Below are 16205 nucleotides of genomic sequence, written 5' to 3'. Positions count from 1 at the left end.
CATTCCAGTGAATTTTGTTTTTAACAGATAAAGAAGTAGTACAGCACAGGAAGCCTCTGTATGTGTGTGTGTGTGTATGTGTGTGTGTGCGCGTGTGTTAAATATACTGAAAAATAAAGCTCTGTGAAAGCTTGAAACCTTTTTTAAACATGCTGCAAACTCACCATGATAGCCCACAGTCTTATCTTTAGCACAATAAACACTTAGTAAAATTTGATAGCAGCCAAAGAAACTGATTAAGGATAAAAATTCCTGTGTTTATAAATATTTTTAAGAATCCAGGAATTTCAAAGTCTTTGTATAAATTCATCCACCATCATAATGTTTGGAGTATGGGATGATTAAAAAATAATCAGGGGCGCCTGGGTGGCTCAGTGGGTTAAGCCTCTGCCTTTGGCTTAGGTCATGATCTCAGGGTCCTGGGATCAAGTCCTGCATCAGGCTTTCTGCTCGACGGGGAGCCTGCTTCCCTGTCTCTCTCTGTCTGCCTCTCTGCCTACTTGTGATCTCTCTCTCTCTCTCTCTGTCAAATAAATAAAATCTTAAAAAAAAAAAAAAAGTTTAAAAAAAATCAATGAAGAATCTGAAAATTCCAGAGATTTTAATAGAATTTCTAGCGATAATTTGCTAGAGAACCCTGTCAAAGAAGGGTTTTTTGTTGGTGGTGATGGTCGTTCTTGTTTAAATCATCATCCCCACCACCACCACCACCACCACCATCATCATCAGTGCTCTTGGGCCGATAGGCTTTGACAAAGGCAAGAACTATAAGGTATACTCACTTGGTAAGAAGCAATCCTTCAATATATTTTTTTGAAATATTTAAATTTGTAGTTTTTAGCAACATCAAAAAATATTCTAATATAGGAACTTTAAAAACAGTGATAATCGTTAGTAAAAAGGTGCTATAATTTTGTCATGTTTACTAATGTTAAATGTTACTTGAGTTTAAAAGCTGTTAGGACATACTTTTGAGTCATCTGTGTGTGGATAAACCTCTTAGCCTTTGACCTAATGTACCAGTTCTAGACTCTTTAAAATCAGCCATTTAGTTGAAACATGGTACCAGTTTAAATTTCCAGTATATGGTTACATTTCACTGTTCACCAGAGTTTGAGACTGGATTTATATGTACATGTATTTTTCTATCCATCACTCCTTTGATAGAAAAAATAAACTGCAGAGTGCAAACTGTGATATAAAACTAAGAATACCTTGGGGCACCTGGGTGGCTCAGTGGGTTAAGCTCTGCCTTCGGATCAGGTCATGATCTCAGGGTCCTGGAATCAAGCCCCACATCAGGCTCTCTGCTCAGCGGGGAGCCTGCTTCTCTCTCTCTCTCTCTCTCTCTCTCTCTCTGCCTCTCTGCCTATTTGTGATCTCTCTGTCAAGTAAATAAATAAATAATGAAAAAAAATTTCACGAAAGAACTAGGAATACCTTAAATATGGTTGCTGTTTAAAAGCTAAACTTAAGTATTTCATTTTTCATGTATAAGAACCCATGAAGAAAGAAACAAAATTAACTCAAACCCTAGCAGTGAATCACAGCATGTAAAAACCTCTTCTAATATAATTTTATTGTTTTGGTTTTGGTTTTGGTTATATGATTACTGGTATATTATAAGTGATACCTTAAATAAACCAGTACTCTCTTATTGTAAAATTCTGGGTGGATATCTATAACTAAAGCACTACCCTTGGCTAAGTTGTTATCTGAAGCTAACTTTCTGTATAAAGGCTGGTTCTAATTTTCATAGTCATCTTCTAAAATGTGATCAAATTTTTAAACCTTAATTCAGTCATAACATTCACTTGTGTCCCTTCCATACATTTTTTGCTGTGATGCCTGTTCTGATAATCTGTCCACAAATGACAAAACATTAGTTATATTACAGAAATAATAACATGAAATGGAATGTGATGTATAAGCCAATTTAAAATAAGATTAAAAATGTGAATATTTGAAAGTATGTGTAATAAGCCCTATATACATAATACTCCATTTTAAACATTTTAAAATGATGACTTTCTATTGAAATTTTAAAGAGAAATAGCTGTATAATTCATCCATAAGAACGTGCTGATTGATTATAATCATAACAAAAGGGTTTGTAAATGATTACCAACAGAATATAGAAGTAGTTTATGAGGTCTCATAAAGTCTTCAAAATAACCCCTAAAATTTAATACCTTCAGTAATTTAATAAAAAAAAATCAATACAGTGTTTCTTGACATTTTATATAGAAAATACAGTGCAAAATCAAAGAAAAACTCTTCCTGTGGCTAGGAAAATGGATTGAGCCTTAAACCATAAGGTCATATTACACATAAAATATATAATGTTTCATTTCAGCTTTTTGAAATCACATTACATAACAGCAGACAACAGAGGAGCACCGTTTATTCTGAAGTTGTAAACCTGTAGAGACTATCTGATAAGTCTCAACATAAAATGTTACGGTGTGCTTTCAAGGCATTGTAACAGAATTTTTAATTCATGTTCTTCCGTATTGGCTGGTATGGATGCCAAATGGATACATCTCATTCACTGTTTCAAATACTCTGAATCATCCATTTTACAGCCATTTTAGAAAACTCTGTGTGTGTGTGTGTGTGTGTGTCTGTGTGAAGGAGATAAATAGACAAAGACAGAATTTAGAAGATTTTGTATTTTTTGTGTTACTACAAAACACATAGAATTTGATAAAACAAAGTTTTGGAAATTATAAAGTAAAAACATTGTAAGGTATATATATATTTTTTACTGTGACCAGTTGTTAAAAATGGAGATAAGGAGTATAAACAGAATGAAATGATTCCACACATAAATTGAAATGATAGGATCATAATCTCCCAATGTTCCCTGGGATAATGCACTTTGTTATTCAATATCACGAACTAAGAAAAGCCCAGTAGCAAAAGAAGTGGAAATAGGAATCAGGTGGGCTGACTGATGAAGTAGGTGGCTGATTTGCCTCTTCCCAATCATCACAACTTTCAAGAATCTAGAAATCACATTGCTTTATGCATACTGCGAATATATGTATAAATCAATCACTAAGACAATACAATGAAAAGAGGCAGGTCCACACAACATATTTGTTGTTTTAAATTTTATTTTGCACAGGAGTTATGCATATTTTTAATCACCATGCTTAAGTGTATCAATTTTTTTCTCAGAATAGTTGTCAAATGGTGAAATTTCCATTAAATAAAATCACCGCCCTTATTGGGAAATCAAGAGCCACAAAAGAAGTTATACGATGGCATTCAATATTACTAAAAATTATAATTTCTAGAGTAACTTGTTATTATCTTTTTCACTAAATTTTTAGTTTTAGAGGATAAAACACATTGTTATGCTGTTCATCTCAGATCCATGTATATTAGAATACATCAAATAGTTTCTTTTCCCTCTAAAAATAGGGTGTAGCTAATATTCAAATCATTTTGCATTCCTGATAAAGATTTTGGAAGAGATGACTAACAAGAGGATTATCTTTTATTCAGACCATTATTTAGGTATATGATTAACCACAGAGCATATATTATTTAAAATTTAGGAAGAATAAATTTCCATTTTCCATTTTATTTTAATTCCTTCCAAATATTTAAGAAACTTTAAATGAGCTGTAATTTTTGTCCCTACATAGAAATATCCAAACTAAAGATCTTGTTTTTTAGATGTATATAAGGCAAAACAAAAGTACAAAATTCAATGATACTATATCAATAGCCTCAAAAAATGAAGGAAAGAAATAAGATAATCTGTTAACTACATTATTTTTCATCTACTGTATGTTTTCCTTATGTTAGACACTTTCTTGGGCCTCTCCTTTAAAAAAATATATAACATGAAATTACATCAGTGTTTTTTCCAATTGCCTTCAAAAAAACAAATTTAGTATGTCAGATTTTCCAGGAGACAACCTTGAAATACAATGAGTACTTTCCTCTCAGGTTTCTTTATTTATTGATCTAAACATCAATACTTTTTTTTTTTAAATGCTTTTGAATAGCTTTTTTGCTAAAATAGATCATTGCTTGTAAGATCTTCCCTAGCAGTATCAATGGAATTGTAAGAGTAAAGGAGAATGAGGCAGCACATATTTGCTTGAGTCACTCTGCTTCCTTGGGATCACAGGCCACTCTGGGAGCCTACTCTGGAGCCTTATTTATTAGGGAGCCTACTCTGGAGGCCTCCTTAGGTGGAGCCTACTCTGTAGCATAGTAAAAGAAAAGATCAACGATTATGGAATCCAGGTCCACATACATGTTTTGTGTCCTTGGGAAATTACCTATCTTTCTGATCTCATTTATGAAATGTGTAAAGAAATAGCAAACTTATTAGGTAGTTATAAGATGAAAATTAATACTATGGAATGGATCTTTGTGTTCCCCCTAAAGTCATATTTTGAAGCCTTCACCCCGATGTGATGGTATTAGGAAGTGGGGCCTTTGGAAAATAATTAGGTTTAGATGAAGTCATGATATTGGGGCTATGTAATGGGATTAGTGGCCTTATGAGAGGAAGGCATAGTGAAAATGACACAGCTATCTGCAAGCCAGGAACTGCTTGCACTTGCGACTAGAGGAGACTAGAGGATAGTTCTGGATGTTCCAGAACTATGGGAAATAAATGTCTATTGATTAAACCACCCAGTCTATTGTATTTTGTTATGTAATCTTGAGTTTACGAAAGCAACAAGGTAATGTTCGGAAAGGGTGATAAGACATAGAACCTCCATTTCTTGAATTTTATGTTCAGGAAGAGAAAGTAAATTTGTTAAATTAAATCAGTAAAGTTAAAGGACTTCACTGAAACTTCTCTAGAAAGAATCATGATATCCACATTCTAGATCACTTATTCAGGTGGAAGAAACCCACTCTGTACTAGGAATTTTTTATTTGTGTCAAGATGTTTGTGGGAAACTCTCTGGGTCTAAAATAGGGTATAGTACCTTCATTCAAAATTTTCCATATGTAACACACCTGGAAGGTGTGTCTTTGACTTTTGTTTTTGGAAGGTGTATCTTTGACTTTTGTTTTTGGCCTATACTACTTGGAACTATAGCTGGGTTCTGAGCAAGATCAAATTCTTTGTAAATAGTTTATTTTATAGTTCTAACTATTGGTGAAAGAACATGGCACAGATTAAGATTTGAAAAATAAAAATTTGGGGATAATGTGTATTAGAAGAGTAGGCTTCTTTGGTTGATAATTGGCTGTTTGCTTTTCTACACAGTATAATTCAGCTTTTTATAAGATCCCAAATAGTTTATATTGTCTATCATCCCTGCCGTATGTTTAGATATAGTCTACAGTTGGCATGACAAAGTTAGCTCCTGGAAAATTAACAAGACAAAAAAAAAAAAAAAGGTTAAATTCCAGGAGGTGTAAATTCCCAAAGAATATACAATGTATAATTGACCTGTTTCTTATACAAAAAAAGAAAGAAAATGCATAATAGATGTGAGAACAGTGCCTAGATTCAAGTCCCAGAATGCAACTAAAATCCTAGTATAAATGAATCAGTGCTGCCTTTAAACTTATCTATCGCCCAGGGAAAAGCCTCAGCCATGGGGAATGTGATTCAGTTACATTGATGCAATTGCAGACAGCACCTTTCTTATTCCCCTTTGAACCACATAGAATTTAAGGGCTGCTTTGAAGCTATAGATATTCAGAATGTGTAATTCTGAAGGTAAAAATGTGGGACAAATTGAGATTATAAGATTAATTATAAAATTACACTCTGTATTCCAAGTTTCTCATTGTATTGGATTACCACTTTTTGATAATGGGAAAGGTGATAATGAATGTGGAACAACACTACCTGCCACTCAGTAAATTGCTCTTACTGTTCCATCAACAACTAAATTACTAAAATAGTTCTCAGGAGGACAAGTGGAATGTGGTCACTTATCTTGGGAAGATAGTCTGTAAATATATGATAATTTAAAAATACCAACTTTTCAGGGGGAGGTATTGTCTCAAACACACACAAAGCAAAATAAATAAATAAATAAAATGACATTTCCTTTGAATTTAGTAACACTCTGGAAATAATGACCCTCGATTGGATAAAGCCTTGGAAAACACAGATTAGAAACCCAGATTAATCAGGACCATTTGCAAACATTTAAAGCTTGGGGAGTATGGGAATGTCTACAAATGTTTAATGGCGACTAGAGGCTTGCTATTTTATTTATATCTCAACCCATAAATGGTAATAACAAGTAGAATAATGGGTGGCTCTAGGTTCTTACCCTGAGCATATGGATACCTGTAGATTCATACCTTGAGCATTTTTGCAGCTACGGTTTCAGAGCGTCATTTGCACAAAGACAGTGGTGCTCCAAAGAAGCAAAAATAGTTGGAGAGATACTTCATAATTTTGCTGTGACTCTGTTAGCATATAAAATTAGTAAAAAAAAAAATCACTGAGTTCATAGAGTTGCATGTTCCAATAATTACAAAAACAGGAACAGTTTATTTCAGGTGGAAACAGCTTTTCCTCGAGGAAGATCTCTTCTTAAGTGTCCTTTAAAACACATTTGAAATTGAGAAGAGACTATTTGCAGCAGACATTTTACAGGGTTGCTTCGGCTTAGCTACACACACACACACACATGCACGGAAAAAAGAGGAAGGGAAAGAAAAGACAACTGCTTCCCTCAGAAAAACAAGCACTTTTTCCCCCTGGTGTCGTGTCTTTGGATATGTACCGCCTTGGAGAAATGTATAAATCATTTTTATACATGGAACTGCCTTAGAAAACTAGAGATTTTCGTACAAAGAAATCAGTTTGCTGAAAGAATACCCACATGCCATTGTTCTGAGTTATTATATATACACAAGAGGAACTTAAAAAGATCCCCAGGTTTACAGTTACTGATGTACACTAGCATAGTGGGCTTACAACTTCTCCAGGCCTGAGTTACACTTAGTATTACAAATAATATTATAACAATGCTGAAAATACTGATACAAAACAGCTTTTAAGATGATATTTCCAAAAAATACCCCTCCTTTTAAAATTGAACTGTTGAACCCAGGTTTTCTTTTTGAATGTTTCAGCTTTAAAAAAGATTTTTTCAAGAAAATACTAGTGTTTAAAACATCTCTTAAAATGTCTATTAAATGACAGATTTTCTTAAATAGACTATATTTTTACAAAGCATAATTCAAAAGTCTATCTTTCAGGAAAACAAAACTATAAACTCCAAAAGTCCAAATCAAAAACATTATTTGTGATACATAGTTCTTCCATATCCTGGGAAAAAATCCTTGATTATTTGATCGTGCTAATTTATTTACAGACTTCAAAACTCTAGCAACACACACCAACATTCAGGACAAATGAAGCTGAATTCTACGATTAATAATCATAGTTTTTCTATCATTTCTTAAATATTGCCCAGCCCAAAATGTGTATCTGCATGAATATAATAGCATCTAAAGTAGAGTGGGAATTTTAGATAGCAGTCTCATTAAGCCAAGCAAATTTCTGTGTGTAGTGTCCACTTTTGACAGAATTACAAACACACAAAGAAAACATTTGGCAAATATTTGTCTTGACACACATGTGCCTTCCTTCAGAAAACCAAAATTTTAAAAGTAAAGCATTTCCATTAGGCTCTTGACCCTTACCAATTCTAATTCAAGTGTAAAAATGGAGCAAAGTTTAATTGTTAAAGCTGGGGGGAAATTTAATGGCTTTTCCCCAAAGGATAGAGCTTAAATCCATTTTGTATTAAGAGATGCATTTCATTCACAGCTTTAATTTAAGTAGATTATTCAGATGCCGTGCTAAAACTGCTATCTCAATTTCCCTTTATTTGTTTCATTTGTACATGCCGATGGATTCTGTCTGTTAGAGAATGCAAGGGAAACAAATCATGCAGTAGGTATGACAATTTCAATTTGCAGGGACGATGCCTAATGTGGATAAAGTAACGAGCTTTTATCACTGTATAAGAAAATTGCAGTCCTGATTCTTACTATTTTAAAACTATTTAGTTAGTTCTACAGCTGCATACAGTTCTGTTATTAATTAAACATAAGGAAATTATTTAGATTCATTGATCTATCTTGTGTGTACTTATGTATAAAATATATTAGGCCTTGTTTGTTAAAGAGAAATCTTTCCTGTGGAATGAGTTCTGAGCATTTCTGTGAGATTTATTTCTAAGACCGAACTGCCAAAGTTCACATATATTTGCTTTTTCTTCTAAATCTAGATGACTGAGTTGTCAGAATCATGTATACTGGGCTACCAAGAAACTGACTTTCTGTTCCTCAACTCCTCATGTAGAACAACTGATATATAGTGAGAGAAATTGGACATACATAAAAATAAGTGAAAATGTTAAAAATACAAGGAAAGTGAAAAAAAAACAGTTTTCTTAGAATGACCTATCCTTCAGATTAAAAAAAAAAATGCTGATATTGCCATGAGAGTGACTCAGAATATAACATGTCATGCTTTATGCATCATTTGACAAAACTCACCCAACTTTACCACTTCAATGTGTTATGTCCTACTACTTCAACATCCATAGCAAAATGGAAAGCAAAATTTTTCAAAGATCAGAGCTGTCATTCTCTATTTGGATAGCAATTACTCAGTCTGAAATCCTTTGTGAACCAGTGTGAACTAAACATTTAGAGGATAAAAGAAATATCCATTTTCCCCTTAATAGTATGGCAAGATAAGCTTGAATGTATGTAATAGAGAGACAGATGCACCTCTAGGTTACATGCAAGCAAGCTTCATTCTTCAAATAAATACACATCAAATATAAGACTTTCAAACCCTTCTTTTTCTTCTCCTTCTATTAACTATGTAATTTAAAATTCTTTACAGTTCCTTTATCTATTTATTCCTCACGTCTATTTTCACAGTAACACCATTAAGTGAACAGAGTGCTATTTGATATTACCTTCTGAAATTTCAATGCATATCAGTGACTGATAAAGATAAATAAACTATGGTCTATATAAACCAACAAGATGGTCCCATTTATTATACACATATATAATGAAGTCTTCAAGGCTATCCAACCTAATTCAATTAACATGCCTGAACCCTCATTCTAAAAACAAACAAAAAAAAAGTGCACAATTTGTTTATAACTAAAAAAGTAGTAAGGATATGACAATTTAAACATGAGCTATGCACGAGAAACACTAACCATCCTTATCCTACTGAGAGACAGGAATAGGGTGATTTAATTATCCATCCTGCTGGCCTAGAGTTTGCAGTTCAGTGGTGTGTAAATTGTGGTGAAGAAAAACATTCTTTCTGCTGTACATGTGTAAAGAGATTGGCCCTCTTGGTGGCTGTCCAAACCGTCCTGTAAAAGTTGAATGCTGTCGGGTCACAGCAGCTTGGTCCTTTGGTTTCTCTGAGAACATGGAGGGGCCTTCCATCTTAACTGTTGGCCTCAGAGAGTTCTGCCCTACCGTAGCCCGTAAATTCTGGGTGACCTCTGATGTGAGGGTTTCATAAGTTCCTCTGGAGTGTTTTATAACTTCCACTAGTTCCCTGTCCTTCAGGAAATTACTTAAACAGAGACTTGATAGTTGACAGGTCTTACTTTTGTAGGGGCTTGTCTGATCAGCTGCTGAGTATCTAAAACGGTCCTCGGTGGGAGTATGCATTGCTTTTCTGTCTCTTGTGCTGAGACTTTGGCTCACAATTCGATTTCGATATGTAGGCTACAGTAAAGACACAGAAAGGAAAAGATGTCAAAAAAAAATCCATTCTTAGCATACATAAAATACAGAGTGGTGTTTTCACATTTATGTGCAAACCCCTAAATTTTCAACAAGGCTGAAAAAAAACCCGATAATTTGTGAGATTAAATTTCCCAGGGCAGTACTATTACAAATAGTGGTTAAATGGATAATTTACTATAAAAGATATTTTTTAAATAGATTTTTTTTTCAGAGAAGTTTCTGTTTTACAGCAAAGTTGAGAGGAAAGTACAAAAATTTCTCTTGAACCATCTGCCCCACACATTCATAACCTCCTGCCATTATCAACATCATTCACCAGAATGGTACTTTTTTTTGACCAGTGATTAACCTACATTGACATAATTAGAGTCCACAGTTTACCTTAGTCTTCACTCTCTGAGCTGTATCTTCTTTGGATTTGAACAAGTTCCTATGAAACTTCTCTATTATTATAATGTCATACAGAATATTTTCACTGCCCTAAAAATCCTATGTGCTCTACCTAATAATCTCTCCCCATCTCCTATGATCCTTAGTAACCACTGATATTTTTATTGTCTCCAAAATTTTGCCTTTCTCATAACATTGTACAGTTGGAATAATATAGTATTTATGTAGTCTTTTCCTATTGCCTTAGTTGACTAAGCAATATACATCTAAGATTCCTTCATGTCTGCCCATAGCTTAATAGTGTATTTCTTTTTATTTATTTATTTTTCTTTTAGTGTTCAACTAAAAGACATTTTGAAATTTGTTTATCTAGTTTTCTTAATTTGAATTCTATAGTTTTATCTGCGAGTACAGATTATTTAGCTAAGTAATACACATCTGTACATGATGCCATTAATTTTTTGTTGGATTTAAAATACTTTATTTACTTAAGCACATGCTAAGAGACTTTTAGAATTACCAATATCATGATTTGTGTCAGCAAAATGGTCACCTAGAAATTTAAGGAACTAAAGACAAAGTCACTACAATGACCTAAGGAGAACCAGAGAACACTTAGAAAAATTGCAGCAAGTGTTTAATTTAGATTTTTGGTTATAGTTTGTTAATCAGGAAAAATAAAGTCCAAGAGTATACAATATCTTCTTTCTCACAAGAAGTTTATACTCTAATGAGAGAAACAAGCTCAATGAATCATGCTACAAAGAAAGCAAAGACTTACTGACCTCTACCTCTCAAACTAATAATAAAAAGGAAAAAAATAAAATATTTTCAAACATTAAAAAAAAAAAAGAAAGCAGAGATTACATGTTGGCACCAGAACTCCTCTTGAAGAGAGCCCTGTCTTGGTTTGAAAAATACAGAGATAGAAACTGACAAGTTGGCTTAATTCTCTAGAGGCAAAATTGAAAGATTTACTGTTGCTGCAAAGAAGGAGGAAAGAGAAGAGTATAGAGTAAATGCTAGTCAACTGATACAAAATGTGCTGAAGGAGCCAATGAAAATTTCTGCATACTTGACATCTAGACAGTCTTTTTACATACCTATCATTTCATTATTCCCTAGAAGAACATTTCTCCAAAAGTGATCTCTATTTTAGGCCCCAATTTACTTACCCAGTCATCATCACTTTGATTAATTAATTTATTTCACATAGAACCTAACAAACTTGATTTTGACTCTGAAACCTATTTCCCAAATATCCTTTTTCTCAGTAAATGGCACCATTATCAGGCCAACCCCTGGAGATTATCTTTGCTTTTTTTCTTTTCCTCATGTTCCTTTAAATCAAGTTCTTACTGATGTACTGCAAAAATGCAGCCTCTAGTTACCTACTTTTCTTATATACACCCTATCTACCTGACCCAGTTTGCTGGCACATATTAGGCATTTAAGAACCACAGAAAAGGTTTGTCTGCTTGAAATAATACTACTTGATATTTATTGAATGTATATTATATGCCAAACATTCTTCTAATACTCTTACATATTTAATTTTCACAAGAGTCTTTTAAGATAGCTTCTATTCCTATTACAGGAATACCTTGGAGATATTGCAGGTTCAATTCCAAACCACCACAATAAAGCTAATATCACAATAAAGCAAGTCAAAGGATTTTTTTTGGTTTCCCAGGACATACAAAAAATTATGTGACACTATACTGTAGTCTGTTAAATGTGCAATAGTGTTATGCCAAACAAACAAACTAAAAACAATGTACATGTCTTCATTGAAAATATCTTATTGCTAAAAATGCTAGCCATCAACCGAGCTTTCCAGGAGTTGAATTCCCCCACCCCGCCCCCCAGGGGAAGTTCTTGTCCTGATGTTGCTGGCTGCTGACTTGTGAGCATCCTGATGTTGCTGGCTGCTGACTTGTGAGCATAGTGGTTGTTGAAGGTTGGGGTGTCTGTGGCAATTTCTTAAAATAAGACAAAGAAGTTTGTTGTCTTGATAGACTCTTCCTCTCACAAATAACTTCTCTCTAGCATGTAATATTGTTTGATTGCATTTTACCCACAGTCAAACTTGTTTCAAAATTGAAGTCAACCCTCTAAAATCCTGCTTTTGCTTTGCCAGCTAAGTTTACGTAATATTATAAATTATAAATATAATAATATAATTTATATTATTATAAAATTATAAATGCTGTCATTGTAATAATTTCACAGCATCTTCACCAGACGTAGGTTTCATCTCAAAAAAGTTTTTTTACTCATCCATAAGAAGCAACTCTTTATAAAGTTTTATCATAAGATTTCAGCATTTCCATCACATTCCTGTCTCCAGTTCTTATTTTAGTTCTCTTACTATTTCTACCACATCTGCATTTACTTTCCCCACTGAAGTCTTGAAGCCCTAATTCATACTTAAGGGTTAGAGTCAACTTCTTCCAAATTCCTGATAATGTTGATTTTTTAAACCCTTTTCATGAATCATGAATATCCTTAATGACATTTGGAATGGTGAATCCCTTCCAGAAGGTTTCCAGCTGAGTTTGTCCAGATCTATGAGATGCATCACTCTCGATAGCAGCAGTTATAGATTTACAAGATGTATCCCTTAAATAATAAGGCTTGAAAGTTGAAATGACTTCTTGATCCATGGATGTTGTGTTGGCATGCATAAAAGCCTCAATCCCACTGTATATTTCAACAAAGCTCTTGAATTATCAGTTGTATTGTCAATGAAGACTAATATTTCAAAAAGAATCTTTTATCTGACAGTAGATATCAACAGTAGGCTTAAAATATTCACAAAGCCATGCTATAAACGGATGTACTGTCATCCCAGCTTTGTTCCATTTTTAGAGCATAGGCAGAATAGATATTGTATGTTTTAAGGGCCCTAGGATTTTTAGATTGGCTTCAATTTAGCTGCATTAGCCTCTAACAAGAGAGTCAGTCTGTCCTTTGAAGCCAGGCACTGACTTCTCCTCTCTAGCTATGGAAGTCCTAGATGGCAACTTCTTTCAACAGAAGAACTATATTTTCACTACACTGAAAATCTGTTGTTTGGTGTAGCTACCTTCGTTAATTATCTTAGCTAGAACTTTTGGATAACTTGCTGGCACTTCTAAGTCAGCACTTGTTGCTTCACCTTGCCATTTGATGATACAGACATGGTTTCTTTCCTTAAACTTCATGAATCAGTCTCTGATAATATCATATTTTTCTTCAGTTTCCTCATTTCTCAGCCTTCATAGAATTCAACAAACTTGGGGCCTTTCTGGAGATTAGGTTTTGGCTTAAGGGAATATTGTAGCTGGTTTGATCTTCTATTCAGATCACTAAAACTTTCTCCATCTAAGCAATAAGTATATTTCACTTTGTGATGTGTTCCCTGGTATAGCACTTTTAATTTCCTTCAATCACTTTTCTTTGACATTATAGTTTGGCTGTTTGGCACAAGAGACCAAGCTGTCAGCCTACCTAGGCTTTCAACATGTCTTCCTCACTAAGCTTAGTCATTTCTGGCTTTTGGTTTCAAGGTGACAGATGTACAACACTTTACCTTGACCACTTAGAGGTAATTGTAGTGTTATTGTCATAATTTCAATATTCTTGTGCCAGGGACTAGGGAGGCTCAGGAGAGGGAAAGAATTGAAGAGTGGCTGGTTGGTGGAACAGTCAGAATACACACCACATTTATAAATTATTTGCCATCTTATATAATTTCAGTTTGTGGCACCATAAACAATTACAGTACTGATCAGTGAGCACCATAACAAATATAAAAAAATGAATATTTTGAAATATTGTGAGAACTACAAAAATATGACACAAAGATACAGAATGAGCAAATGCCATTAGAAAAATGGTGCCCATAGTCTTACTTGATGCAGGATTGCCACAAACCTTTAATTTGTAAAAAAAAAAAAAAAAAAAAGTATACATGAAGTGTAATAAAACAAGGCATGGCTGTATATTGACAGAAAGATGGAAGCACAATGAATTTGTATATTACAGATAGTGTGGGATAGACAGGTCACTTGATTTAATACCAGTTAGTGGCCTCGCAGTATTCCCATGTGAATATTTCTAAAATGCACCACGTTTTAGAAAATACATACAGACAATACTATAAATTCATGCTTGAAGATTATCATTACTAAGATGAACCTCCCCAATTTTATTTAAAACTAAGGCATATTAGGAGATATCTTTAGGGTGTCCTTAAACACAGCGATTTCAAGTTGAGATATTTTGCTAAACTTGTCTTTTCTCTTTTAATATTGTCTTTATGTCTGTAGTAGAATGCTATTTTTTACCTTTAATTTTTGTCTTTTATTTTGATTCTGGTATAGTTAATACATAGGATTATTATATTAGTTGATGGTATGCAATATAAGGATTCAGAAATTCCATAGGTTAGGCAGTGTTAATCAAGGTATGTATACTGTTATTCTACTTTATCTACTTCACCCATCCCCCTTCCTCCTCTCAGAAAACCATCTGTTAGTATCTTACATTTAAAAGTCTAGGTTTTTTTGGCTTGTGTGTCTTTTTCCTTTGTTTTGTTTCTTAAATTCCACATAAGAGTGAGATCATATGATATTTGTCTTTCTCTGTCTGGCTTATTATACTTATCGACTCTTGAAATCCATCCATGTGGTTGCAAATGGCAGGATTTAATTCCTTCTTATGGTTGAATAAATTCCATTGTGTATATTTTTTATATATATATATATTCTATAGATATATGTATAGATAGATGTATGTATAGATATATGTGCATGCATTTGTGTGTGTATACTATATCTTCTTTATCCATTTATCTGTGAATTCACGCGGTTGCTTCTATAATTTGGCTATTGTAAATAATGCTGCAATAAACATAGGGGTGTATATATCACTTCAAATAAGCATTTAAAAATTTTTTTTGCAAATAGTAGTCCAATTACTGGATCACAGGGCAATTCTATTTTAAAATTTTTAAGGAACCTCCATACTGTCTTCCACAGTGGCTGCACCAGTTTTCATTCCCACCAATAATACAAGGTGGTTCCTTTTTCTCCACATCTTCATAAACACTTGAAATTTCTTTTTTTTTTTTTAATTTCGCTATTCTGATAGGTGTAAGGTGATATCTCATTGTAGTTTTGATTTGCATTTCCCCAGTGTTAAGCATCTTTTTCATATGTTGGACAATTGTATGTCTTATTTAGAGAAATGTCTGTCATGTATTCTCCCCATTTTTTATTTGGATTGTTTGTCTTTTGGATGTTGAGTTGTAGAAAATCTTTATATATTTTAGATAATGATCCTTTACTGGATATGTCATTTGCAAATATCTTCTCTCATGCAGTAGGTTGTCTTTTAGTTTTGTTGGTTGTTTCCTTCCACTGTGCAGCTTTTTTTAATTTTAGGTAGTCCCAACAGTTTATTTTTGCTTTTGTTTCTCTTGGCTAAGAAGTCATATATAGAAAGTTACCATTACAGCAAATAAGCAGCAAAATTACTGCCTCTGCGCTCTTTCAGAGTTTTTATGGTTTTAGGTGTCACATCTAGATCTTCAATCCACTTTGAGTTTATTTTTGTGCATAGCAAAGGATAGTGGCCCAGTTTCATTCTTTTATATATGGCTGTCCACCATTTGTTGAAGAGACTGTCTTTTTCACATTGCATATGCTTACTTCCTGTGTCAGATTAACTGACCATATAATCATGGTTTATTTCAGCATTTTCTATTCTGTTCTATTGATCTTTGTGTCTGTTTTTGTTCCAGTACTATATTGTCTTCAATATTACAGCTTTGTAGTATAACTTGATGTCTAGAATTGTGATACCTCCAACTTTGTTTTTCTTTCTCAAGGTTGCTTTGGATATTTGGGGTCTTTTGCAGTTTCATACAAATCTTAGGATTATTTGTTCTACTTCTGTGAAAAATGTTGTTGGTATTTTCATAGGGATCACATTAAATCTGTAGACTGTGTTGGGTAGATTAACAGTTTTTGTTCTTCCAATCCATGAGCATAGACTGTCTTTCCATTTATCTGTGTCATCTT

The sequence above is a fragment of the Mustela putorius genome, unplaced genomic scaffold (genome assembly GCF_011764305.1).
Source record: "Mustela putorius furo isolate JIRA1106 unplaced genomic scaffold, ASM1176430v1.1 tig00003871_pilon_pilon_pilon, whole genome shotgun sequence".
NCBI classification, from domain to species: Eukaryota; Metazoa; Chordata; class Mammalia; order Carnivora; family Mustelidae; genus Mustela; species Mustela putorius.
Note: the sequence above shows the minus strand (reverse complement) of the source record.